The sequence below is a fragment of the Aptenodytes forsteri genome, unplaced genomic scaffold (genome assembly GCF_000699145.1).
Source record: "Aptenodytes forsteri isolate BGI_AS27 unplaced genomic scaffold, ASM69914v1 Scaffold41, whole genome shotgun sequence".
NCBI classification, from domain to species: Eukaryota; Metazoa; Chordata; class Aves; order Sphenisciformes; family Spheniscidae; genus Aptenodytes; species Aptenodytes forsteri.
This window is the reverse complement of record NW_008796211.1, coordinates 3,246,320-3,258,669: the sequence shown is the minus strand read 5'-3', so window position 1 is coordinate 3,258,669 and position 12,350 is coordinate 3,246,320. Positions and strand designations below refer to the sequence as shown.

Here is a 12,350-nt window from a genome sequence, read left to right as displayed (position 1 = left end):
ACGCTTAGCATAATTTCGGTAAGATGGGCAAGTGACACTTTCTGGAAAAAAAACAGAGCTGACATTTCACTGCAATTACAGTTCTTCCAGAGAATGCTAATATTTATGTACCTTTTATGTCTCCTAAGTATATTGTTGCAGAAAGATGTTAAAATACTTCATTTATTTATTAATAGTCAGTTACAATGCCAGAGTAATCATAAGCTTATTTGAGCATTCTAATATTTTACTGGAAGTAAAATTTCACTAAAATGGACAATAACATGCTATATTGTTTTCTTTCAAATATTAATTTTCTGACTCTGGTATATGTATTTGCTTTTATTCATTCTGTTAGACCATAGAAATAACACTGCCTGTGAAGTACTTCTTAGTAGAGAAAACTTGTATTTACAACTCCTACTTTTGTGGGGATGCTGTTAAGAAAACGTAAGTTACATAGCTGGTTGGGTGATCTTTTGAGATCTTTCTAAAAACATAAACACAAATTACAACGTATTACTAAATAATCTATCACATACAATTGGCATAAAATACACCATACTCTGGAAAGAAACTTTAAAAAGCAATATAGTTAATTCCTTCTAAAACATTTTATAAGGAATTGATAATCTTTCAAATACTGATTTGAAATACTGATCACCAAGCAGATAGAAGGAAAAGTTGCATAGTTAGGTGAAAACAATATTAATTGATCACAAAATACATAATAATGCATAATAAGCTGTATAGGAGTTAATAATTATTAAGTCAGAAATTCAAGAAAAGGTTAAAAGCGTAGACTAATATGGAACTGACAGGGTATAAAAGCCCACACCAGCCCCCATGCCAGCAAAGGAAAACAATGAGATGACAGCTCTACTGTTTGGAGAGAGGTTGCTAACGACAGCTTATTCCTTTATGATTTCAACTCTTGACAGAAGACAGGTCTGCTTGTTGCATCATGGCAGATGTATCATTACCTTCTGGCCCTGTCATGACTGAACTGGAAAAAAACCCACTTGCAGTTCTGAAAATCCAGTTACCCTTTGGAATTTAGTGCATCCTTTCCAAGATACGAATTACCATTGTTGTATTAATTGTGTGTATTACATTCTTAGTTTTCTGTGTTACATTAATTTGATAATGTAGAGATACTTACAGATTGCTTTGCCTTCCTTTATTCTGCTGGCTGTCATGTTTTAGAACCCTGTAGCACCTTGTGTTAGTTTACTAAGTTTACTCTTACTTTGTCACTGACCTAAGAAAATAACTGTTCAAGATACTTGGATAAATGTGGCTTGAAAATATTTCCCACCCCCCAAACCATTTGAGCATTCTTTTCACTGGCTCAGTATGGGGTTAAGAACACACAGTGAATATTTAAAATAATCACGATCATTTTAGAAACAAAGTTTAATACGAGTATAAATGGCCTTTTTATCATATGCATATTAGGATTCTTCCTTCCCCCCTCCCCCCCAACTTGTTGGATACCTAACAGTGACTCTGGAGACTTAGAAAACCGTAAGAGGGGGTGTGGATTTTTGAAAGTATGTCAAAAGCCTTGGGGTTTGGGTATGATCGGAATTTCAATAGAGGTTGAGATGAGTTTAAATGCATAGAAGGGAACATAAAAATCTTGTTTAATTTCTGTCATGTTGTTCTTTTTTTAGTCACTCTGATGTCTTTTTCAAATCTGCTTTTCTCTCAAGCTTTGTGGTACTATATCCAAGATCTGGTTTTTTTCCTCTTTGTATTTCGTTTTAACTGCTGATCCCTTTTCTGTGGTGCTTCTGCCTTTAATATCAGCTGAAGCGGTCTGAATTGCTGAATCAAAGTCGTTTGGGGAGAGAGACAGTGTTTAAGATTGTGCAGGGTGAGATTCTCTGGGTAGAAGGTAACACTTCCTGCAGTTATAATCAATGCACTTGACACTTTCAAAGGCAGGAGAAGCCATGACTTGCTCAGGGGTTAAACTTTTTAAATAACTTCCCTTGGGAAAAATGCCATCAATAAAATGGAATAATTAGTTGAAGATTCTTGAGTAGCCTAGGTTTGAAAAGAAAAGATTAGAGATAGGTCAGGTTTTCACTTCTATTGTATTTTCCCTCCCTTTTGTTTTTTAAACTATGAGCTTTTGTTTAAATGTGTGCAGTATTACAAAATCAGTCTACTTCAAAAATAATGTCATTTGCTTAAGCCAATACATTAATTTTATAGTGCATTATTGTCTGTGTAGTCTAATAATTGTAAGAACGGAGATTAAATTCTACATAAAAATAAAACTTCAGATTTGCTATCTTTCTCTTTTCCTACCCAAACACCTATACTGCAAATAGTCATTTTAGCTGACAGAAAACATTTGCAACTTTGAACCTTACTAAATAAGCTTAGAACATATTATATACATTAACTAATTTTAAAAATTAGATCTAAACAGCATTAAATGAACATGAAGTGCATAGAGTCATTGATTTCTATAGAGATGAACAGCTTTACTCTGAAATTAAATTCATGTCACTTTGCATTAATTATGTTTCACAGTTTCAGGTTTTATGGGAAATTTATTCTTTTTCTGACTTTTTTGTATCAAGATTTTTGTTAAAGCAGCTATTTTGAACTATAAAACCTGACTAAGAATGGTACTTTCAATACACAGTGTAGTATATGCGTACCATACAAAATACTGATATACACAGTGTAGTATATGCGTACCATACATATACATATACATACCACACTGAAAAATAATGCATGAATGGCTTTGGAATAAAAGATACTTACCCTTGGTTAATTATTTACTTATCTGCACTTTTCATTTTTCTTAAAGGAAAGTAAAATCACTGACAGCACTCTGGACAGTAACTGAACAAGACTTTAGCAAATACGTAATCAACATTTTTCAGAAGTACAATATTATATTTTCTAATGGGTTGTATCAAACTGAGATCTGTAGCACCTGAATAGATGAGTTTATTTGGTAGTGAATATTCTGCATGCAGAGTTTTAACAAAAATTTTAGCAAGAAAGTATTGACTAGTCTCATTTCAGCGACATACTACTGTTCCTGTGTGGAGAATTTTTGAGGATCTGCCAGTGGGAAGTTGGCTGTGGAACTGTGACCTTTTAATTGCTCAGAAATTGCAATGAGGCTCTTTCTGTTGTGGGATGGTTCTTCAATATATTGTTTATTTTAAATTAGTGATACGCGCAGCATTTGTAAGAGAAATGGGTAAATACGTACTAGTATGATTGTACTTGGAAGTACAGTAGTTATTTGTGGCTTGGATTTTACTCCATACAGGCCACTTTGTAAGAATCCTGTTTAGAAGAAAATAAAGTTGTAATCCAGTGTTGTTTTGATTCAGAGAATTTGGGTTTGTTGAGGTGTCATAGTTTTGTGGTTATTTGTATCTGAGAGCACTACATAGGAGTAACTTTTTATTTCAGCTGATTTGCTATAAAGCAGTTGTATCTTGCATTTCGATGTGAGATGGTCCAGTAAAGTTGTGGTAAGGTAACACCTCAGCTCACACAACACACCAGTGCCTTCACAGGATGATGCAATTTAGGATGGGAACTTTGCTGGGCTTTTTTTGTGTGTAATTGTTGTGGTTTAACCTCAACCAGCAACTGAGCACCACGCAGCTGTTCACTCACTCCCGGCACCCCAGTGAGATGGGGGAGAGAATCAGAAGAGTAAAAGTAAGAAAACTGAGCATGACGTCACATGGTATGGAATATCCCTTTGGCCAGTTTGGGTCAGCTGTCCTGGCTCTGCCCTCTCGCAGCTTCTTGTGCTCCTCCTCGCGAGTGGGGAGTGGGAAGCTGAAAAGTCCTTGACTTAGTATAAACACTGCTCAGCAACACATGGGTGTGTTACCACATTATTCTCGTGCTAAATCCAAAACACAGCACTATGCCAGCTTAGGAGAAAATGGCAGAGAGTGGGAAGCTGAAAAGTCCTTGACTTAGTATAAACACTGCTCAGCAACAACTAAAACATGGGTGTGTTACCACATTATTCTCGTGCTAAATCCAAAACACAGCACTATGCCAGCTACTAGGAGAAAAATTAACTCTATCCCAGCCGAAACCAGGACAGTAATAAACTACGCTTATCTTATAAGTATGTTTATCTGATCATGGAATGAAGGTTTTAAAATAACTTTCATAGTTTTTTGGTAACTTTTTCTGTTGGGGTGATCTTGTCAATGATCGTGTTAATACAGGCTTTTGAGAGTGGCACCATGCTAAGTAGTATAGATATGCACACAAACTTTTTTTATTCCTCATGAAATGTAATTTTAACAGGGATAATCTTAACTTACTAAAGTTGCTTTTGTATAGGATGGAGTGAACTGTTAATTGTTCATTAGTTGACATATTAATCTTAAGTCATTAGCTTCATTTTGCTTTATGAAAAAAAATTCGGTAGCCAACACCTTTGTTCTATTCATTCCATATTAATTCAGGAATGAGAAATATGCATGCATGTTTTTTATATCCTTTAAAGAAGTTAACTTACTAACATTTAAAAATATTTAATGCCTATTTAAAAATATTAAAATTGTCTTTTGTCTTATTTATTAGATGTACAGATGGTTAAACTATCACCTAACTAATCTTAATGCATTATAATGTGCAAATTGTATTCTTTATAATACATACCATAGACAGTATTACCTGTGTGTCAGTATAGGTATGGTATATGTATGTATTTAATATTACACTAAATTGCCAATACCCTGTTGATTTTTCAAATGAATCATTACTTAAAAGACTTACCAATTCAATGGGGAGATGAACACTTCCTTATTCATACCATGAAATGCATATTTGAATAAAATTATCTTCTGCTTACTGTGCATTGAGCTGGAAAATATTAACTTTAATGCATAGGAATTCAAATAAAAATTTGATATGCTTCATCCTTAAATAGTTTAGTACTGTTCTAATAATGCACATTGCTGCTTGAGGTAATAAGGAAGTAGATACGGCAAAGACTTTGTCATGCAAATTTACTCAGGATTGTAATCTTTTGAAAATACAAAGATCTTTTGAACGATATATGTCACTTTTGATCAAAAACTTTAAAAAGTTTAATAATTCTGCTAGAACAAACTAAAACTGTGGGTAATTGTCTTTTTTTCCCTGAAATTAACAAATTATAACATCAAAAAATCTGAGAGTGAGGTATGTAGTAGGTCATTTGCTGCTGCAGGCATTTTCTCTCCCTACAGGACGTGCTTGTTTAGTTTCTCTCACTTTGTGCCTGTGGCACTCTATGGTGAAATTCAGACATGTTCTTCCCCTCCAAGGAATCTCTAGGGTGGCTGATAACTTATACAAAATTAATAAATGGTGTTGCTTTTTTTATTATCACCCATCCCAGGCAATTCGCTTTGTGTTCCCTTTGGAGAGAAGTTGAGTTGCATAGGATATGTTTATTAAAAAAATATATGCTTCTACATAAAATTAAACAGTGAAAGTACACATAATAGGGTGAAATATGTCATTAGGAAAATGGAATTATTCCATTTTCAGTGATTTCTTTGGAGAGGAAAAAAAAGTGGGAACAGTGAAGATTCCTTATGTTGATTAACTTTTTTTAAATCTTAGAAAATATTTGGAATTTTTAAACATGTCAAAACATAGGTGATTTTTATTTTTTTTTAATTCTGGGGTTATGAATTTAGTTTCCTTTCGTCTCAGCAACGTTTGAAGACTAAACCTGTTTTCAGGCTACTCAGTTGAATGATTATTTTTGGGGAAGTCCAGGTGTACCATCTTGCTTGTTCACAACCATTTGTTATACCATATTGCAGTGCTAATCCTCTTAGGAAAAGGGAGAGATTGGCGCAGATAGCTTAACCTGTTGTATTGTGTGCTACGTGAAGCCTCCATCTCTATTATGCCACAGGCAGTGAGACTTCAGATTGCTTTGGAGGGTAGAGCAGATAATGAAGCTTGGGTGTAAATAATTGCTGATACATGAGGGAAAACAACTAAATCTTCATTTCTTTCTTTTCCTTTTTTTTTTGTAGTGATTATTGCTCTTTTTGCTCTTTTAGCTGTGAAAGACAAGAGTTGTACTTAATAGTGCTGTGGTCTTGTACTGTTGCTTGCTTCTGATGAATAAGAATCCTTAAAAATGTTATGGTATTAAATATTATCATTTATTTTAATATTTGTTTCCTAGGAGTTACTTATTGCCATTTTAAGTTTTCCTTAAGAGCATATATACTTAACTAATAGGTAAAATATTCTTTTTACTCTAGAAATCATTTGAAAAATATAGGCAGGAAACATTCACAGTGCTTCAGTGCACAGGTGATTGAGTTTGTGCTGACCCTCAGTAACTGAGCCTGTGTTTTGAATCCCAGCTCTTCCTCCAGCATTGGGAGTAATATGATTGAGTCTTCTGGAATGAGTTCCTGAATGCTGATAACACGAGGCTTTTCCATGAAATACAGAAGCTACTCATGTGGAATATGCACCTTCCACATCACGCATGGTTGAGATCAGATACAGGATTTTCAAGGCTTGACAGCCCTGGTTCATGAACAGTGATACTTATACTGAATTTAGGACTGTCTTAGTGCTAATATTCAACTGATACCAGCTGATGATAAAAATAAGTGATTCTGGGATTCCGTTTTAATGATACAGTGTTGTTACTGTCAAATACTGAAAACGGTTATTACTAACAAGTGATTAAAATATCATTTATTAATTAATACCTCATGTTGAATCAAACATTTACTGGCTTTGATTATACAAGCAGTGTCATAAGAGTGTCATTAATTTGATCTTTTTTATTGATGTTGACATTCTTCATATTTTGTTCATTGTATTTGTATTCACCATGTCGGATCAGTGTTTGTCTTTTTGCCTTATTTTGAAACAGATCCTTTCTTAAAATAACAACATTTAGCTATCTTTGATTCAGATTAATTCCTGCCTGCCCCATCCCATACCATATGTTTACCTTCTCTACCTGTGGTGTCCTGTGCAGTTTTCTGTACATTTAATTTATTTCTCGAAATGTAGTTTCATGCAGGTATGAGGACAGGAGAGTAGAGGAAGTTTTAAATAAAAAACCATGTGCAAGAGTCTGGCTGAACTGTTCGAATGCCTCCCTTCTCAGATAAAAAGAAATGCTTTAATGTTTTTCTGCTGGAAATGAAGGTTTCACTTCTAGCCTTAAGTGTATCAAATTTTTGGGGGGAGGTTATGTAGGATTTGACAAGAGCTCCAATACAAAATAATCTTTAAGCACCAAAGACAATGAAAATAAGTATTTGTTACTTTGACTTGTGACCAATTCCATGTAATTAATATTTTGAAAACATGATTCATGTCTCTCTTGAGTCCTTGTGTTCCTCTTCAAGAGGTTAACTTAGACGAATTTAACCAACTGCAATTTTTTTACCTTATTTCTACTTCCTCATGGTAGTAGTTTTATGGTGTGATCATTTTACATTTACAGCTAGGCAAATACTTCTTTTTCAGCCATTTGTTTTTCTAGTTTACATTTTTCAAGTTAAAACTATTGCTTTCAGAAGTGCCTCTGTGTGTGTGTATGCAAGTATGTACATGTGCATGTAGAGAAAGAAATACATCTCAATTGTCTAGTAGGTTCTAAGTTTTCAATTTTATAAATGTTAATACGAGATGTGTGGCATTCAAGGAAGATTGCAGTTAATTTCTTACGTCTTTTGGGTTTGGAAGCTGCACGTGACTTCTTTTTTGGAAATGCTGATTGTATTTTACAGCACTGAAAAAGTACTGTTTCAGGTTACTGTTTCCTTTGAACCCAGTAATTTACGATATATTAAAAAGGCATTGTACTGACTATTCCTCAAAGATAATAGTATTTCAAATGTCATATGTGTTGACTTGCATTGTGATTTAACTTGATATAGCTGTTGTACTTTTTTTTACTCTGGACGTCCTTATTGAAAGACTTTTAAGTAAGGAACTCATTAGAAATAGGTAATAATTCTCTAAAAACAGGATTCATAAGAATAACAGTTGACATAGTCTTATAAAAACTATATAGAAACTGGAGAAATATCTTTGCTGCACCATGTGCCCAGTTACATGAAATCTGTCTGCTGCTCCTATATAACAGAGTACTGGATCAGTGTCAGAAATAGGAGGCGTTTACTGTGGTGACATTCAGCATCTATATTTGTTGAGATACTACTCATAGGTCTGGAGTTTTTTAGTGCAGTATGTCCACGTAAAAAATGAAAATTTAAAAAGAAGACGGCAATTATCAATTTTACAAGTGTCTTGGCTTTGTTTTAATGTTCTGAGATATGGTCACAAGACATTTATGCTAATGGTGATTTTGAAATGTACTTCCTTTTGGGTTTTTTTATGAAGTTGGTGTTGAGGCACAGCTGTAAGTGCTGGTTTTGGCAGTAGACCTATTTTTAATCCTATTTTAAATGAACTTCGTGCTTGTAAAAGGTGTGCAGACTATCAGCCCTGGCGAGTGGATCCCTGTGAACTGGTATACGCAGGCAGCGGTGGTGAAAGCTCCTGTGTGCAGCCCCGCTGGGGTCCCCCAGCCTTGTTCTGCAGGGATAAGGGGGGACTGTGTATTAGTCGCTTTCAGTCCTTCTCTGCAGTGAGACTGCTCACAAGGGTGAGGTGAGGTTTGGTTTTGGGTGGACGATCCTTTCTAGAAGCTGCAGCGAGGCTAGCTTTACGCAAGCATTTCACAGTTGTCCTTCCCCTGTATAAAGTAAGTCTAAACTAAGTGGGGTTGAGTGATTTAGGCCTGGCTTGTAAACTTCTGCTTGTCAAGGCAAATAAAATCTTTACAAGGCAGTCTGCTCTGTCCCAGTATCCCCCCAGCCCCTGGAATTTATAGCATTCCAGACCTCCTCTACGCCATCCTACCAGGAAGGGTTTCTTTACCCTTTTTCAAACCAAACAGTGCAAATTCGTCACCTTTCTGTTCCACTTTCTCCTTCTGGAGTAACACAAGTCTGAAGTTCAGGAAGGTACTCTTTAAATCTAGTCCAGCGACAGATTTAATGGGAATTTTTTGTTACCATTCTTAATTTCTTTACTAGGAAGAGAAGGCTCCAAGCCTTCTAGGAAGGAATAAAAAGGTAGGTTGGCTGTAAAAAATTGTAACATGTACAAAAGATGTTTAGATGGTGGGGTGTTTTAAGTTTTGGAACATACTTGTTGATTTTTTTTTCCCTCTGATGATATCTTGCAGTAATTATGATCCTGGCTTTATGGATGGGGAGGGACATGCCCCTAGGGATCAGTATGTACATGGAATCTGATAAGGTTCTGATGCAGACTTTGCATCAGTCCTTGTGTGCATTTTGTACAAGTTGTGGTGCTATGTTTTTTAAAAATAACTCCATCTGATGTATGTTAAATGTATTTAATTTTAAAAATTAAGTTAAAAAATAGTGCTGAATATAATCAGTTTAATGAATGCTCAGGTAGCAAAATAAAGCACTAAAAACTAGGAAGAATGATATGTAATCAGATTTTGCATCTGTTTTAGAATATTCTACCATACTATTTTGTGTGTATGCCTTTACTGACATTATTAAGTAAACATGGTGCTCGTTCAGCTTCCTGACTAATTTTGTGTACAGTAAAAAAGTTTCGAATATGCTTTGAAAGATATGGCCTACTTTTTCCTGGAGCAGGGAAGGTCTTTACCTTTGTAGAGTAACTAGTACAGTGTTTATCCATGTTCTGAGCTGCTAATGGAATAGTATTAATATTTTGAAATCAAATTCTGGGTTTTGTTAGCCTGACATAAATTTGGGGGATAATGGGTAACAGTTAAAGTTGGAGTCCTCCTCTTAAACGTTGTGGATAAATACTATTGTACCGATTGTGTCATACACTGACCTGTTTAGGAAAACAAAAGTTCATGGATATATTCACAAATACACAAAGAAAAGAGGCTGATTTATTTCAACTCAGATATTTTGACTTAAGGATGTTTCCGTTTGCAATACTACTCACTGTTTTTCTTATGAAATGGATTATGAGAAAGCAGTAGCTTTTCAAACACTTCCCATTGTAGGCATTTTCCCAGACGGTTTCTGAAGTGCATATACATCTTTATTGCTTGCAGTAGAAGGTGATATTTGTCTGGAAAAGTCGTCTCAGTTCTGCTTTTCTTTAAAGATTATGTATGGCATGTGTGGTGTGTGAATATCTATAAAATCAGCATTTTGGATTGAGAATGAAGTTGGAGCGTCACTATTCTTGCCGGAAAGTGTGATTCTGTACAGTTTATGGAGGTGTAGTCTTTCAGACTTTAGTTTCTGGACAGTTTAATATTGGTTTAGAAGTAAACCCCCCTGAGCTGTTTCTGTCTTCCGTTCCCTCCAGCCAGTTTCCAGACCTTCGTTTTGTGTCCTAATATCCACATCCAACTGACTGCCTACCTTCCCTCCTACTTTCTTTCTTCTCCTCTTGAATTTGTACTGAATAGTTTTCTTCTGCCATGTATTTTTTGGCACACAGGGAACACATTGATTCAGGGACGCATCCATATTTTTCATTCATGTGTCCAGAACCTGAACTTAGTGAGTGCAGACCTTCATCTGCATTGCAAGGACTTGCTTCGTTAAGTCTTTATATAATGTAGCTGCTAAAATTTAAGAAGTGTCTATTGAGAATGTGTAAATTGCAAATTTTCAAAAGTTTATAAGTTGGCCAATTTTGAGTAGAATCTTATGGGAATGGGAGGAGTAAATCCCAGCCAAATTTCAAGTCCCTGATTCAAAAAACAGGTGCACTGGAGTGTTTCATAGCAAAGTTTGCTAGATTTTCGTAAAATCGGCAATCCAATGTATTTGTATTCTGACTTTCTCTTGGCTATAGATGAACTGTTTACTGTGAAATTTTCAACACAGCCTGAGGCAAACAACAGCTATACATTATAGTTAAAGTTTGGTAAAGTTCTAAGTAAGTAGGAATAATATAATTGAAATTTTATCAGCCTTGAGGATTAGCCCATTAACTGATTTCCAGTCACCCCTCACTGCAGTATCGGTGTTCCTTAATCATCAAATTGGAGACCAGCAAGAAGAAATTCTTCTACCTTTAACCATAGAAGTTCTGTGTTGGGGTACTGTTCACTGTTCACCTGATGAATTAGACTGAAATCTTTGTTCTTACTGTTTGATTTTTGGTCAGAAGGTTATGCCAGTTTCTGAGTAACATGATGGAGCTACTTTGTAAGAAAGAAAGGCTTTATGATATCTCCGTTTGACCAGGTTCTGGATTCGATTAATCCGTTCTGGAAATTTGTTTTGTATTCTCTTCCAATATTTTTTTTTCCAAATGTGCATATATCTTGATATTTCATAGACTGAGAGTTGCTGGAACACCCACTGGTCTGAGGATGCAGATGAAGCATTAAAATGTGACGTTAGAAGACGGTCACTGGAGTAGCTGGATTATTGAGCATGAGTTAAGAGTCACTTGTCTTTCAGCTGTGCAGTACATCACACGTTGTGGTTTACCATTTGGCCACACATAAAATTATGCAATGCTGCAGCAACTTGATTGCTGTCCAGTTCTTGGATAATCTTAGATGGGACCATGTAAGACAAGGCGTTCAGGTTCAGTTCTGTCTTACAACTCCTGGGCTCTTCCAGAATCTTATCCTGAAATAGTTCAGTGCTGACCTATCTAACCGCAGTTCCCAAAAGAGGACTCCTCTTATTTGAGGGGTGATTAAGCCTAAAGCTGTTACATTAAATGATTATGGTGTGCTAACGGCAAGGCGGTACGTTGTGCCTCTGGACCTCTCAAGTATAATTATGGGATTTATAAACTCCACCAGCTATCATATGCAATGTGCTGAATGGGTACTCACAGAGAGGAATGGTGAGGATGTTTAATAAAGATTAGTAGGAACACAGACGGTCTTGTGTAGTATCTTGTGGCTACCGTGTGATAGGAAGAGACATAAAGAATCAGCTTTTGAATAAAGTTGCTTCTCCAGAGGGTATAAAACTCAGTTAAATTGCTCAAATGAAGGAGAAGTTTAAAAAGTTGGAAACAAAGAGTATATTTTTCACTCATGAAAGAGTGCATGGATGAGCATGGCTACTATCCCTTGTATGTGAGGAAAGGATAGGAACCCACTTTGTTGTGTGATAGCAATATAGAATCATAGAATCATAGAATCATAGAACCATTGAGGTTGGAAAAGACCTCTAAGATCATCGAGTCCAACCGTCAACCCAACACCACCATGCCCACTAAACCATGTCCCTAAGCGCCTCATCTACACGTCTTTTAAATCCCTCCAGGGATGGGGACTCAACCACTTCCCTGGGCAGCCTGGTCCAATGTTT

The 12,350-nt window shown here is 35.8% G+C and overlaps 1 protein-coding gene across 1 annotated transcript in view; it reads left to right on the top strand.

The window, feature by feature from the left end:
- The window catches only part of FAM172A (family with sequence similarity 172 member A), a 257,761-nt gene that overhangs the window by 52,506 nt on the left and 192,905 nt on the right, over positions 1 to 12,350 (top strand). The window lies entirely within an intron of this gene.